We start from the raw sequence: 14,558 nt of genomic DNA on the forward strand, positions 1-14,558 counted from the left end.
ACAGAAGGCGAATCAAGGGCGTGAAGCCACTCCCTCAAATGACTCCACTCAGCCAGGGACGCACTCCGAAGATCACAAACAGATACAACAACAATCACGATATTAATCAACAATACAACCAACAATTTAACCAACAACCGTCATAACCACCAACAATATACTTTTAACAATAATCACAATGAAACAACCAACCACATCATGTAATTAATACTGAGTAGGGAAACCTTACCTGGATAGCAATCACCAAGATCGTCACAATCAGCCAATCACAATCGTTCTACAACGAAATCATCTCCTATAAACACACAATCATACAATCACAATCTAACATCAACCATACTCCCCAAAACTCCCAAATTACCCAATTAGGGTTTCAACTAAAATCAATAAAACGATATAAAAACTATACTAGGATCTCACCCACAAAGCGACGGTCTCAACGGCGTAAAGAACTCAATAATCCGACGACTCTAGCCCTTAGGATTTGATAGCAATACGAAAGAGGAGATTAACGTAACATGTTTTCACTCTTTAAGAAACTTAGAAAAGGGAAAAATGAAGAGAAACTGACGAAAGATGATTTTATATCCTTCTCGCGTTACTATCAAAACCCGACAAAATAACCCGTAAAAACTCACTTACTCGATCGAGTAGGTAACTTACTCGATCGAGTGCCCCTTACTCGATCGAGTATCCATCAGACAGACTACTGTTTCGTATAAAAACATACTTACTCGACAGAGTAAGTCCCACTCGATAGAGTACCCATAGACATAGAAAACCGTAGTCACTACAAAAAGAATTAAAACAGGCGACTGATTTTGGCGACTGAAATCAGTCGCCAAAATCAATTTGGCGACTGAAATCAGTCGCCAAACGTCAGTCGCGGACCTTAGTCGCCTTTTTTAGCTTTGGCGACTAAAGTCGGTCGCCAAATTTAGCGATCGACAAAATCGCCAAATACCAAAAATGGCGACTGAAAGGGTAGTCGCCAATTTGGCGACTGATGCCAAGGTAGTCGCCAAAATGGCGACTGAAATGCAGTCGCCAAATGCTGATTCAGTCGCCATTTTTGGGTGACGTAGCCAATTTGACTGAGGCAATTTTTATCGATTCGACAGATTTGGCGACTACAAATCGTCGCCAATTTGGCGACTACCTTAATATATCGCCAAATTGGCGACTAACTGCGATCGCCAAATCGAATCGATCGCCAAAGCTACTGTAAGTTTTGGTGGATTTTTTCGTTTTCATTGCTAGCCAAAAATTTACAACCTGCATACAAACCGATGTTCCACAACACCATACATCCCATTTCAACACACACAACACCATACATTTCAACCCAACACCTCCCAATTTCTCAAACTTCATTTCATATATTGAAAATGAAAGTTTTACAAGCTAAACTATTCTAAATGTTCAAGTCTTACAAGCTTACATGCTAAAATCATCTTACTTGGAAGCCAACACCGGCTCCACTCCCCCCATGTGGACCATGCGGATCATTTGGATCGTAGTTGGATCTAGGTCCGGGGTTACAACCTTGCCACCAATCCTCAAACATTTCCATTCTTTCCTTCATTTTCCGGAATTCTTCATCACGTTTGGCAAGTTCTTCATCACGTTTGGCATCACGTTCATCACGCTCTCTTATTTGACTTTGAAGTTGACTAATAATTCCCGGTTGATACGTGTTGCTGGGAATTGTTGAAGTCGATCTCCTACGCGTTTTCTCATAGAAAGCCGGTGTTGAACTTCCGGTACCATACACATTCCCTTTCTTGAAGCCATCCACCAACTTATACCATATGTCATTATCCGGAGTTTCTGGATTGGCGGCTTTTTCTTGTTCAAATGCTTCCTACAATATTAAACAAATGGTTGTAAGTTAATATGGTAACCACCTTATATACGACATTTTAAAAGAGAGTAAATTAACAAAAATTAAGTGTTACGGAAACTTACATATAATTGCTTGTCTTTTGGCTTAGTCCAAATTCTAACCCCTTTGTGGTCAACCCTGGAATGCGTGTCCGAAACAGCTTGATTCGTACCGACGCAATCGGCCGTGACTTCTTCTTTCTCTCTCGAATGAAAAAAAAAAAAAAACATACATGTTAGAAAATCAACAAAAAATGTAACATAAAATAAACATGTTGCATTGAAAACAAAAAAAAAAGTGTGAAATAATAGACAAACTTACCCCCAACATACGATTCCGTAACGATCGTGAACCCGCGAAATGAGTAGGCTCGTTCACGGCGTCTTCCTTTCCTCCTCTTTTGTTGAGGGATGCTTGCTTAGACTTCTTTCGAAAAGCGGGAGTTTTGGTATGCTTTATTAAGCCTTCATACTTGTCACCTGCAATTACACATATGAAATCATAATTAATAAGTTCTTGATATTATTTATAATATAAGAGAGTATATACTAATTAATACAAATAACAAAACAAGTTAATTAAATACCTTTCATGTGCTCTGGTTCCTTTGGGCGCCTAACTACCTTCCAAATCACGTCCCGATATCGTCGAGTACCGACTTCCTCGTACCTGATACGGACATTCCGTTCTTGAGACGGTGACCAAGCATATGATTGCTACAAAAAAAAAAGCGACAAAATTTCATATTAGTATTTATAAAAGTATAACCTTGGTTATTAAAACAAAGAATTACGGAAAATATGTACCCGAAAGTTATTGAACCACGCATCTCTTTGTGCTTGAGAAGCTTGTGTCCACGATGTAGGAATTGGACCCACGAAATTAGTCTTCGTGCTTTTCGTGACACCTCGTACCACGCAATCGTCCATAAACCTGCATTTATTTTGAACATGTAAAATTACAAACAATTATTATTTTAAAAAAAAAAAAATACAAAAAAAAACAAAATAGTAGACTAATAAAGAATAAAACTTACCATAATCCCGCCGGCTCAAGAATCATCTTATGATCCGAAGTGTACCGTATCGGCACCCGTGGCTCGTCGGTAGCGTCGTCTCTCTCACCGTCACCGTCACCGTCTCGTCCGCATCGGATCCTCCCGCACAAACTCCTCCTCCTCCCGCTCCGGACGCGTATTGTCCTCCTCCTGAGCCGCCTCCACGCTTCCTACCTCGACCTGCTCCAGCCATCTGCAGTAATACAAATAAAAATTAACACAAATAATGATAAATGAAAATTATACAGACTTCTAAATTTTAATAATTTACTCTTGAGCAATACAAAATTATACCAATTTAATCATCTTCATCTTCAAACCCCTCGTCCTCATCCTCATCCTCTTCCTCATCGTCATCATCATCATCATAATCATCTTCATCTCCAAACCCCTCGTCCTTCCTCCTTTTCTCCTCCTCCCTTCTCCTCCTCACCCGATCTTCCCCCTCCTCTCCTCCTCTTCTTCCCTTCTCTCCTCCTCCTCCTCCGCCTTATCCTCCCCGTAGTCTCTCTTCCACATCATAAAATTCTTCCTCTTCCATGTCTTCACCATCTTTATTCTCATGCTCATAGTTGATTTCATCGGGTGGAGACAAAAGCGTTTCATTTGAAACGTTTTCTTCTTGGAAAAAAGTTGTATCAACTTGTGACCGTGCCTTCGTCTTAAAGATTGCACACCACGCATTTTGATTTCTATCATTTGTTGTGCTTGGATAAGTAGCAAAATACACTTGATGAGCCTGATGTGCAAGTATAAATGGATCATACTTAGAGTATGTTCTAGTACGATTCACTTCTACAAGCTTGTATTGTTCATGTACTCTCATTCCAAACCACAGAATTATCCTTCCAAATCAACCTTGAATAAGACAGTTTTATAAGCTCGGCCACGTCCACTATAACTAATTTCAAAGATATCTTCAACTATACCATAGTATTCGTTGTCATCAAGAGAAGAAATAGTAACCCCCAATTGCACCTAGCCTTACCTTTACCGTGGTTGAATGTTTGAAAATTAAACCCATTAACCGAGTATCGATTCCACGTTCTTACCATTTTTGAAGGACCAAAAGCCAAACTTCTTATCAAATCATCTTGAATATTCAACTCAATTACATGTTTCTGAAACCATGATGGAAATTGGTCCTCATGTTTGTCCCAAACATCATCCTTACTTATATTAGGATTCCTCTGAATGAAATCATTAACAAACTGTGTTTCGTATGGCTCCAAGAGGTCACAATTAGATAGCACGTAAAGGTGGGCACGATTATACTCTTTATCATCCAAATATCGTGTTTGCCCCTTTGATGAACACCCTTCATCATCTTGAGTTTGAAAAAATTCGGGTAAACTTCCGTCTACTTCATCCGGTTTCTCAACATTCAAGTTTTTTGCTTTGGTTTCTATATGTTTTTCAAAGTAAAGAGAACAAAAGTTTGCAATCTCTTCCGTTAAATAAGCATTGCATATAGAACCTTCCACCCTAGCTTTATTACCAATTTTTTTCTTCAAATGATTAAGAAACCTATAAAAGTTAATGATGAGTTTTATTAATAATTTAGTTAACATATAATAAATAGATTAGTTATTATTATTAATTTTAATTTAAAAGTAGCTAGATTATCTTAATTACCTTTCAAATGGATACATCCACCTATATTGGACGGGTCCCCCAACTTTGGCTTCATATGGCAAATGAACCGGTAGATGCTCCATGGAGTTAAAAATGCAGGAGGAAAGATCATTTCAAGCTTACACAATATCTGTGGTATTTGCTCTTCCAGCATTTAATCATGTCATCAACACATATTGAAGAGGCACATAAATCTCGGAAGAATTGACTAATCTCAACAACTGCATTCCAAACGTTTGTCGGCACGAGGTGTTTCAAAGCAACGGGTAATAATCGCTCCATGAATACATGACAATCATGACTTTTCAAGCCTTGCAACTTCAGCTTCTTAAGATCAACACATCGACTAAAATCTGATGGATACCCATCAGGAAACTTCAAATTTTGTAACCACTCACACAATACTTTTCTCTTAGCTTTGTCGAGAGTGAAAATGGATGTTGGCTTAGACCCGTCGCCGCGAATGTGTAATTTGGGACGATGACAAAATTTCTGCAAATCTTTTCTAGAAGCAATGCTATCACATTTTTCACCTTCTACATCCATGATCATGTCAATTAGTTGCTCAAAGAAATTCTTTTCTCTGTGCATTACATCCAAATTATGTCTTATCAACATTGTCTTCCAATAAGGAAGGTCCCAAAGAATGCTTCTTTTAAACCAACCGTTTTTCTGCTTTTTCAATTCTTTAAATTCTTCCTCGGTACCATCAATAGGGGATGGTAAATCACATACCGTCTTCCATATCTCATCCCCAGGCACTCGTTTCGGAGGGGCATCAAGCACCTCTTTACCTTTTGTGAAAGCTTTCTTGTTCTTCCTATGTGGATTTCCCTCTCGTAAGAAGCATCTATGACAATCAAACCAGCTTATTTTCTTGCTATTGGGAAGCCAAAATGCTTTACTTTCCTCCATGCAACAAGGACATGCTTTTTGTCCTTGTGTAGTCCACCCAGATAGCATACCATAGGCGGGAAAATCATTTATTGTCCACAAAAGGGAAGCTTTAAGTTGAAAATTTTGTTTTTTAGACACATCATAAGTTTCCACCCCAACTTCCCACAAATATTTCAACTCCTCCACCAATGGTTGTAAATAAACATCCAAATTACGTTTCGGGCTTTTTGGTCCGGGAACAATAAAGGACAAGAAGATAAATGGTCTTTTCATACATAACCAAGGTGGTAAGTTGTATGGTGTGACCATAACGGGCCAACAAGAATACTTCCTCCCAAAATTACCGAAAGGATCAAATCCATCCGTACACAAGCCAAGTCGTACATTGCGGGGTTCCTTGGCAAAATCAGGATACATCTGATCAAATCGTTTCCATTCTTCCCCATCACTAGGATGACTCATCTTCCCCGGAGCACGTGGGTTTTCTTTGTGCCATCTCATTTGTTCGGCAATGTTTTTGGTGGCATAGATTCTTTGAAGTCTTGGTGCGAGAGGAAAGTAAAACAATTGGTTACATGCTATTGGTTTCTTCTTGTTTTTGGCCCTCTTACTACCGTTGCCTTTTTTCAACACCAAAACTGTATCTCCTTCACTTGTCTCATATCTATCCGCCCCACAACCTTTACATTTGTCAAGCAAAGCATCATCTTTCCAAAATAGCATACATCCTTCAGGACATGCATCAATCTTTTCATGCGGTAATCAAGACCTTTAACTACTTTTTTGGTAGTATAGAAACTTCGGGTCATGATATTATCATCGGGAAAAGATTCCTCAAGGAACGAGGCAATGCCATCAACAGCAACAAATGGCATATTGAACTCACATTTCAAAGTAATTAGCCTAGAAGCGGCTTGTAACAATGTCATTCCGCTTCCTTCATACAAGGGTTTTTCTGAGGCTTTTAACATGTCAAGAAAGGCTTTTGCTTGTGGGTGTGGCGGTTGTTCTTCGGAAATAGTTGTATGGTCATCACTATTAAAAATAGTGGAATCCATAGCATCAACAACCATCTCTCTATATGGGTTCTCATCATTTTGTATTTGTTGGGTGTGAGTTTGTTCATGAATTGGAGAATATGCTTCTCCATGTGAAATCCAATTGTAATAATTTGGCTTAAACCCGTTTATAATGAGATGTTCTTCTACTACAATGTCAAGTTGGTATTTCAGGTTTTTGCATTTGGCACAAGGGCACCTAAGTTTTTTGTCTACCAAGTCATATTCATCTTGTTGTTTAGCAAATTCAATAAACTCGCTAACACCCTTTATAAATCTAGCGGTAGGACGTCTTTTCTTATTGGAATGGTCTAATCTTCCTTCATACATCCATGAACGTTCCAATCTCTTCATTTTAATCTAAAGAAGACCCCAAAGAAATTTAAACATTTTTAAAAAATAACAATAATATTAAATACAAAATTTAAACATTATACTCCACATTATACAATAAACATATGAAAACAATATATAAATATTGTCAATAAGTAATCCATCTTCGAATGGGGTCCTTATCACTCCAACCTAAACCCGTCAATGTACGTTTCAAGTCACTAGCAAACACACTTGTAATTTATTAATGAGGAAAAATTCGGCAAAGACAATTCCCTTCGGTTCTCCAAATACACATATACATGTATTCGGAGAACATTAAAGGGATCGCCACCAAACTCATTCCTCATTAATAAATCACAAGTACGTGTTTACTACCTAAATGACTTGAACGTACAAAGACAAATCCCAAAATGGGGACTATTCAAGAATTACTCCTAATGAGTAATTCTTGAACGGGTACTAAGTCAACATCAAATCAAACAACAACACAATCAAGTACTAAATTAATTAAGTCAATCAATAGCCCAATTCAACCACATAGTAAAGGCTTCTATCCTAAAGTCCGTAACATAATTTGAACTAAAATTAGTAAATTTAAAAAGTAACTGGTAAGAGGAGGTTACCTAATCAAGTAAAAGCAAAAATGAAAAGAAAACAAGAAGCAACGACTACAGACGGTGGTGCCTAGCAACATGGTGACAACCCCGAAAAGAGAAAAGAAAAACAAAAATAACAAGGTTATTCTACCTCAATTCATCAATAACATGAATTATCAAACTAAATTTATCAAAATCAAGTCCTAAAGAAGGTTCTACTTAGCTAATAGATAATTTCTCTTAATCCAAAAGACGGTTCCACTTAGCTAATTCCATTAATGCAAAGGACGGTTTCACTTAGCTTAACATTAATAATAATAAGGCGGTTTAATTAGTAATAATAATAATAATAATAATAATAATAACAATAATAATAATAATACTAATACTAATAATAATACTAATACTAATAATAATAACAATAATTCCCTTCCCCCACCGCCACCACCCACGGCCACCCTTCCCCCACCGCCACCACCGTGGCCCATGGCCACCCTTCCCCCACCGCCACCACCCACGGCCGACCAAACCCCCACCCATAACCCTAAACCTAAACACAAACCCCCTTAATCATTCCCTTTTAATTCAAACACAAATTAAACTAAATCTAACTACAAATTAATCTAACATACTAACTACAAATAAATCTAACAAACTAACCACAAATTAATCAAACTAACTACAAATTAATCAAACTAACTATAAATTAATCTAATAAATTAAACTAAATAAACTGAAATTAAACAAAAACAACAAACCTAATTAAAGAGGGTGGATGTGGCGGTGGAAATGGCGGTGGAAATGGCGGTGGAAGGGTGGTTGTGTGGTGTTGTTGGTTGGTGTCGTCCGTCGTTCGCCAAATCGCTGCTCGACTCTTTTTTTTTTTTTTTTTTTTTTTTTGTTTCGCAAAGAGTAAAGTAGGAGAGAGGGGGCTGAAAGTAATTAAAAATTTGGCGACCGACTTTTTGAATTTGGCGACTGAAAATCAGTCGCCAAATTTGGCGACTACCCTATTTTCAGTCGCCAAATTCCATAAGTCAGTCGCCAAAAAAGATTCCCTTTTTAAAATGACAGCCTGGTTTGTACTAAAAATTTTAGCGACTGATTGTCAATTTGGCGATCGAGTTTCGATCGCCAAATTGGCGACTATATCTAATTCATCGCCAAATTGAAAGTTTCGATCGCCAAGTTTGATTCCTTTTTTGAAAAAGTCAGTCGCCATATTGGCGACTAATTTCAGTCGCCAATTTAAAAATCAGTCGCCAATTTGGCGACTACTTATTTCAGTCGCCAAATTTCGGTCGCCTGTTTCAGATTTTCTTGTAGTGAGTATTACAGTGGACTACAAATGTTATGAAATGTGTCTCAACTGTGTCATTTGTAATTAAGGTGAATAATAAATTGACGGAAGAATTTCGGCCTAATAGAGGACTCCGTCAAGGTGACCCGCTATCGCCGTATTTGTTTATCTTATGTGCGGAAGTGCTCTCTAGACAGTTGAGGAAAGCAGTCGAGGATGGGGCCATTAGAGGGGTACGAGTTGCTGCGGGTTCACCGATGGTGTCACATTTGTTGTTTGCTGACGATAGTATATTATTTGTGCGATCTAATGAGGCGGAGGTTAGAAAAATGAAGGAGATTTTAACGAGCTATGAATCGGCTTAAGGGCAACATGTGAATTATAACAAAACGACAGTGTCTTTCAGCAAATATGCCCCGAGTGAGAGACGGGTCCAAATTGCTAATTGGCTAGGAGTGACAACGGTCGAGGAGCATGACAGGTATTTGGGACTACCAACTACTGTTGGGCACTCGAAACAGGTTGTTGCGCGTGTGATACGGGACAAACTATGTCGGAAATTGCAGGGTTGGAAAGGAATGCTTCTGTCGAAGGCAGGGAGGGAAATTTTGATAAAGGCCGTAGCCCAATCTATTCCCACCTACGCGATGAGTGTCTTCAAGCTTCCGCTCAACTTTTGCGATGAACTACGTGCGTTGGTGTCTCGGTTCTGGTAGTTCTGGTGGGGCTCGGATGGTGGGAAGAAGAAGATTCTGTGGCTTGCTTGGTCTCATTTGTGTCGTTAGAAGTGCTTAGGAGGGTTGGGTTATAGTAACTACCATGAGTTTAATTTAGCCTTACTAGGAAAGCAAGCATGGAGAATGATTACGGACCGTGATTGTTTGATGGTACGTGTTTTAGGCGGAAAATACTTTCCTAATAGATCCTTTATGGAGGTTGACCTAGGTTCAAACCCAAGCTATACTTGGAGAGGTATTTTGGAAGCTCGAGATGTTCTTATGACGGGGTTGAGAAGGTGAATTGGGAATGGGTAGAGTACCAAAGTGTGGAATGATCCCTGGATTGCGAGGACCAAGTCATGGATGGTTTTTTCTCCGAGAGGTGGGGCTGAAGAGAATATGCTAGTGGCCGGCTTGCTTCGGTTGGACGACAGTGGTTGGGACACCTCGAAGGTACGAAACATGTTTCTCCCTTTTGAACAATCTCGTATTTTGAATATGCGCGTTGCTGGACAAGGAGATGTTGAGGATGATTGGACGTGGGAGCTAGAGAAAAGTGGAGTATATCAGCGTATAAGGAGTTGATGGGCAATATCGGGGTAGAGGATGGACAGTCAGACCCGCGCAAGTATATGTGGTTGTGGAAGAGAATTTGGAGTTCTCGGACATTACCTCGTATCAAAATCTTCTTTTGGCAGTTTTGTAATGATGCGATCGCTACAAAACGTAATATAGCATCCCGTATTAAGTTCTTGAATGCGACTTGTCCGGTTTGCTTGAGTGAGGTGGAGACTTGTCTCCATCTTGCACGGGGTTGTGAGGGACACATGGGATTTGGGCTGGGTTGGGGTTAGAGTTGAGGTCGACTTTGGGGTATGAGCGGGTGAGGGAGTGGGTGGAGGATGTTCTTAGGGAGATGGAGAGCGTTGACGTGGAGCGGTTTATCACAGGGGTGTGGGCTGTGTGGGAGAGGAGAAATCGAGATGTGTTTGAAGATGAGGAGCCTGGGGTGGAGAGAGTCGTGAAGAGGGTGTCGGATTTGCTAAAGGAGATGGATGAGGTGCAAGAAGGTGAGGAGAAGGGGGGCTGGTGCGCACACCGAAGGACGTAAGGGTGAGGGAGATGAGGTTTGGAGAACGTAGGCCGTGTCAAGGAGGCGTTAGGATCAGTGTGGATGCCGGGGTTAAGGAGGGTGAAGGGATGGGTATTGGGGCGATTTGTCGGTATGATAAGGGCGACGTGTTGTGGGGATGAGAGGAGAGGAGACGGGCTGAATATGAAGTTCGAACAGCGGAAGCAGAAACAGTTCTTCAAGGGCTTCAGATTGCAAAGAGAATGAATCATCGGAATGTATACATGGAAGGGGACTGCAAGGAGGTTATCGACGCTGTGCAAAGTCGAAAAGAAGGCCGTAGTGACTTGCATTTGGTCATTAAGGAAATTTTATTGCTTTGTAATAGTTTTAGTTCGGTTTCTTGCTCACGTATTAGTAGAAAACATAATAGAGCTGCTCATTTGTTAGATCATTCTTGTACTTTGGGTGGTAGTAATCTCTTCGATGCTTCGACAATTCCTTGTCACATCGTGGATGTTGCGAAAGCCGATTTAATGTCAAGTTCGTAATCCCGCTTTTGGGGTTATTTAAAAAAAAAACGCAAAATGAAACAGGTAATCAAATGGTCGAGATCGTGGGGAGTATTTGGTAAGTCATGTATTTTATTACCATCAATTTCGAGGTTTAAAGCCCTTCTGGTACCTTATATTATGACTTTGAAGGCAAACCCTTTATCATTTTTTAAAAACATAAACACTAATGCACCTTAAGACAATAGTAATAATAATAATAATAATTTGACATTGTTTTAATAAAAGTGGCGTCGATTTTTTTTTGTTAAGAAAGATAATAAAAATAATAATAATAATGAAAGACGTTTTTCTTTACATCAATCATATAAATGTAAATGATTATTTTCCATTCTAAACATCTATAAATATTATTAAAAGGGTAAATTTTTAAAAGCTACATAGACAATGCCACCTCGCATTACTAAATGTCACTTTGCATTACCAAAATTCCATGTCACCAATCCTCCATGTAGTATGACGTGTTTAATTAAGAGGTTAATTTATGTTCGTATAATAATCCATTTAAAACGATACACAAATTAAAAAAAATATTTACATAAAAATAAATTAGCATAACAAACATTAAATTTTGGCCTTTTTAATTTCTAGATAAATTAAAAAACAATTAAAAATCAAAATTCATACTAAATTTTAAATTTCTACGTTTATTCTTAGAATATTTTAAGTAACAAATAAATATCACATAATTCTAATTTTACGCCGTTTATGAAATAATAAAAAATCTGTAAATATTAAGGATAAATAATAACATACTTAACATTAAACATTGACATTTTAATTTTTAAAACTACAATTAGTTAAACGAAAAATAAAAATTTACATCACTCTAATTATTTATATGTGCAACTCCTTCTTAAATATTATTGCAATAAACTTGTTCTATTTCATTAAATTGAATACATTTGTAAATCTATAAATATGATTTACAAATAAAACGGAAGACAAAATATCTATCATTTTCTAGTTCGTAAGATAACTCCCTAAACAATTCTCATGCAATGTGGATTTTGTAAAAAAATAATAATAATAAAAAAATAAAGTAAACCTTTTATATTTCATTCTCATTATTCTATATTTATGTCTATATTAAATTTTCTAATAATGAAAATGAATGCTCAAAAGTCATAAAACATTTATACATATTTATGTATATATTAAATTTGGTAATAATAAACCCAAGATGTGTGAGTCTAGTGGAATTCCAGGGTAACCTCAAAGCCTCCTAAGGAGGAATTGCGAGGTCCTGGGTTCGATTCCCTAGATGAACACTTTCCTGGGGACCTGACGCCCGGAGAGGGAATAATCCCATGGGAAAGAACTCACATGGTACGGGCGCCTAGCAGGTGGGGTCTCGTATCCGGGAGGATCCAACCTCCTCGTCATCAAAAAAAAAAAAAAAAAAATGGTAATAATAAAAAAAACTCAAAATTCATAAAACGCATCCTCATTTGACTATAAATGTTTGATGGAAGGCAACGTTTGTGAGCCAAAATTCAAGCGAATAATTTTTTACCCCCATCGCCAAAAGAATTATATATATGTGTCAATAATTTTTCTTTTCATTATATCAACATCAAGGTAAGTGTACTAAGTGTGGACAAGGCCCTCGGGAACTGCGTCCGCGGGATCCACACTAGGCATAATCGACTCGAGGTTCTTTCGAATCGAATTAAGACATATTAGAGTCGCCACCAAGTTTTTTGGGAACTTGGAACCGTTCAAGTCAACTTTACACCTTTCATCGAAAAGCATAAAGCCCATCGACTACGAGTGATTAAAGATAAAGACTTGTACCCTATATCACTCGATTTGAATGACTCTCGTAATCCAATGGTATTTAGACGGATCCACAAACCATAGATCTTGAGTAAGGGGTGAGGGTACGTGTTGGGAAGCCCATAAGGACACCCAACCCCGCCCGTCGATAACGGCCTCTACTAAGTCAAGTGTCGGATTTCAAACAAGGTCATAGCTACGTACGATGTATGATATGCAAACGTTGTTTTAACCCTATCATGTGGCAACAATTTCTATGTCGTTTTAGATGCAACTAAACTAACTTTGTCAAAGTTGTAATTTAGCATGTGGGTTGATTGATCTAACAACATACAAACGAAAGCAAACAAGGCTTAGGGGGAATGGGGGAGCCGTTGGGATCTACCTATTACAAACCAGGCATTTCATGCCGACACAACGATAAATAAATTACAACTCGATCTAATTACAATTGCTACATACAACTCAAAACACGACACAAAACACACGGCCATTGGGCCTTGAAAACCGTGCACAAGGGGGAGGTGACTCACGGCCTACATGACCCACGGTCCTTGGGTCACTCCTCGTAATGCGTGCTCGCGCTTAATCTCATCGAATTAGACATAAGGCTACGCACCAAAGCATGCATTAGCATAAACCGGGCCATGTTGCTTTAAACAACATGCGGTTTACTACGCTCCTACAAGCATTGGGGAACAACCGTCTAACCAAGCAAGACTAAGGTTTTTAGAAAAGGTTTTGACTCAATAAAGGTAAAACAAACTTGAAAGATTACAACTCGATAAACAAACTGTAAATTACAAGCTACAAAACAACAAAGAACAAATGATAAACAAAGAAAGAGAAACGAAATAGGAAAGACAAAACCCACGGCCAACTCACGGCAACCTCACGGCCAAGACAAGGCCAACCTAGTTCCTAAGTTAAGTTCATTAGTTAGATCGAATGATTGCGAAAACGGATTAGAAAACAAGTTAGAAAACAAGTTAAAAACGATGTTGATTGATTGTCGCGCAAGGGTGCATTCACACGGCCTAAAGGATCTAATTAGGTCAAATTCGCTAATTAATTTAACTCATCGAGTGTCAATAAGAAGGTGTTAATCACGCACTCTTATACTAGCGAGAAATTAGGTGAAAGAGAGAGATGCATTCAATTATTTACAGAATCGTCGATTGATTTTATAACTTACGTCGAAGCCACCTATCGTGTCTAATTAGATTATTAAATTAATTTAAAGTCATCTAAATACGTCATAGGTCAACAATCAGAGGTTAAACTAACATACAACGGGTCCTAGGGTCTGTCGATTTGGCCGAAACAAAAGGGGGTCGAAAGCGAAGAACAAAGTTAGATAATTGTTTTATTTATGCCCTACTTTGAACACGAGGATATGTAAATGAGACGGGGGTGTACGACCGACAGATGTAGCGGTTTCTTTTCCCATCTCAAGTCAACGCGGGTGTTCATAGTGGTACTTTAACTCATACTCGGACTAACTAGTTTCATAGTTAATTTAAAACAATCGATAAACAAGCGAAAAAACAAACAAAAAAAGACAATAAAAAAGGCATAAAAAAACGAAATAAAAAGAGAAAAGAGAAGGGGATTTGATGCACCCTCAACCTACATGTATCGTTGACACCGTC

The 14,558-nt window shown here is 38.4% G+C and overlaps 1 long non-coding RNA gene across 1 annotated transcript in view; it reads right to left on the minus strand.

The window, feature by feature from the left end:
• Nucleotides 1–3,082: 3,082 nt before the first annotated feature.
• The window catches only part of LOC141652851 (uncharacterized), a 199,840-nt gene continuing 188,364 nt past the window's right edge, over nucleotides 3,083–14,558 (minus strand). The window contains exon 3 of the long non-coding RNA XR_012547262.1: nucleotides 3,083–3,135. This is a non-coding gene — a long non-coding RNA (uncharacterized LOC141652851). The remainder of the gene's footprint in view (nucleotides 3,136–14,558) is intronic.

Source organism: Silene latifolia, chromosome 4 (assembly GCF_048544455.1).
Source record: "Silene latifolia isolate original U9 population chromosome 4, ASM4854445v1, whole genome shotgun sequence".
Classification (NCBI taxonomy): Eukaryota; Viridiplantae; Streptophyta; class Magnoliopsida; order Caryophyllales; family Caryophyllaceae; genus Silene; species Silene latifolia.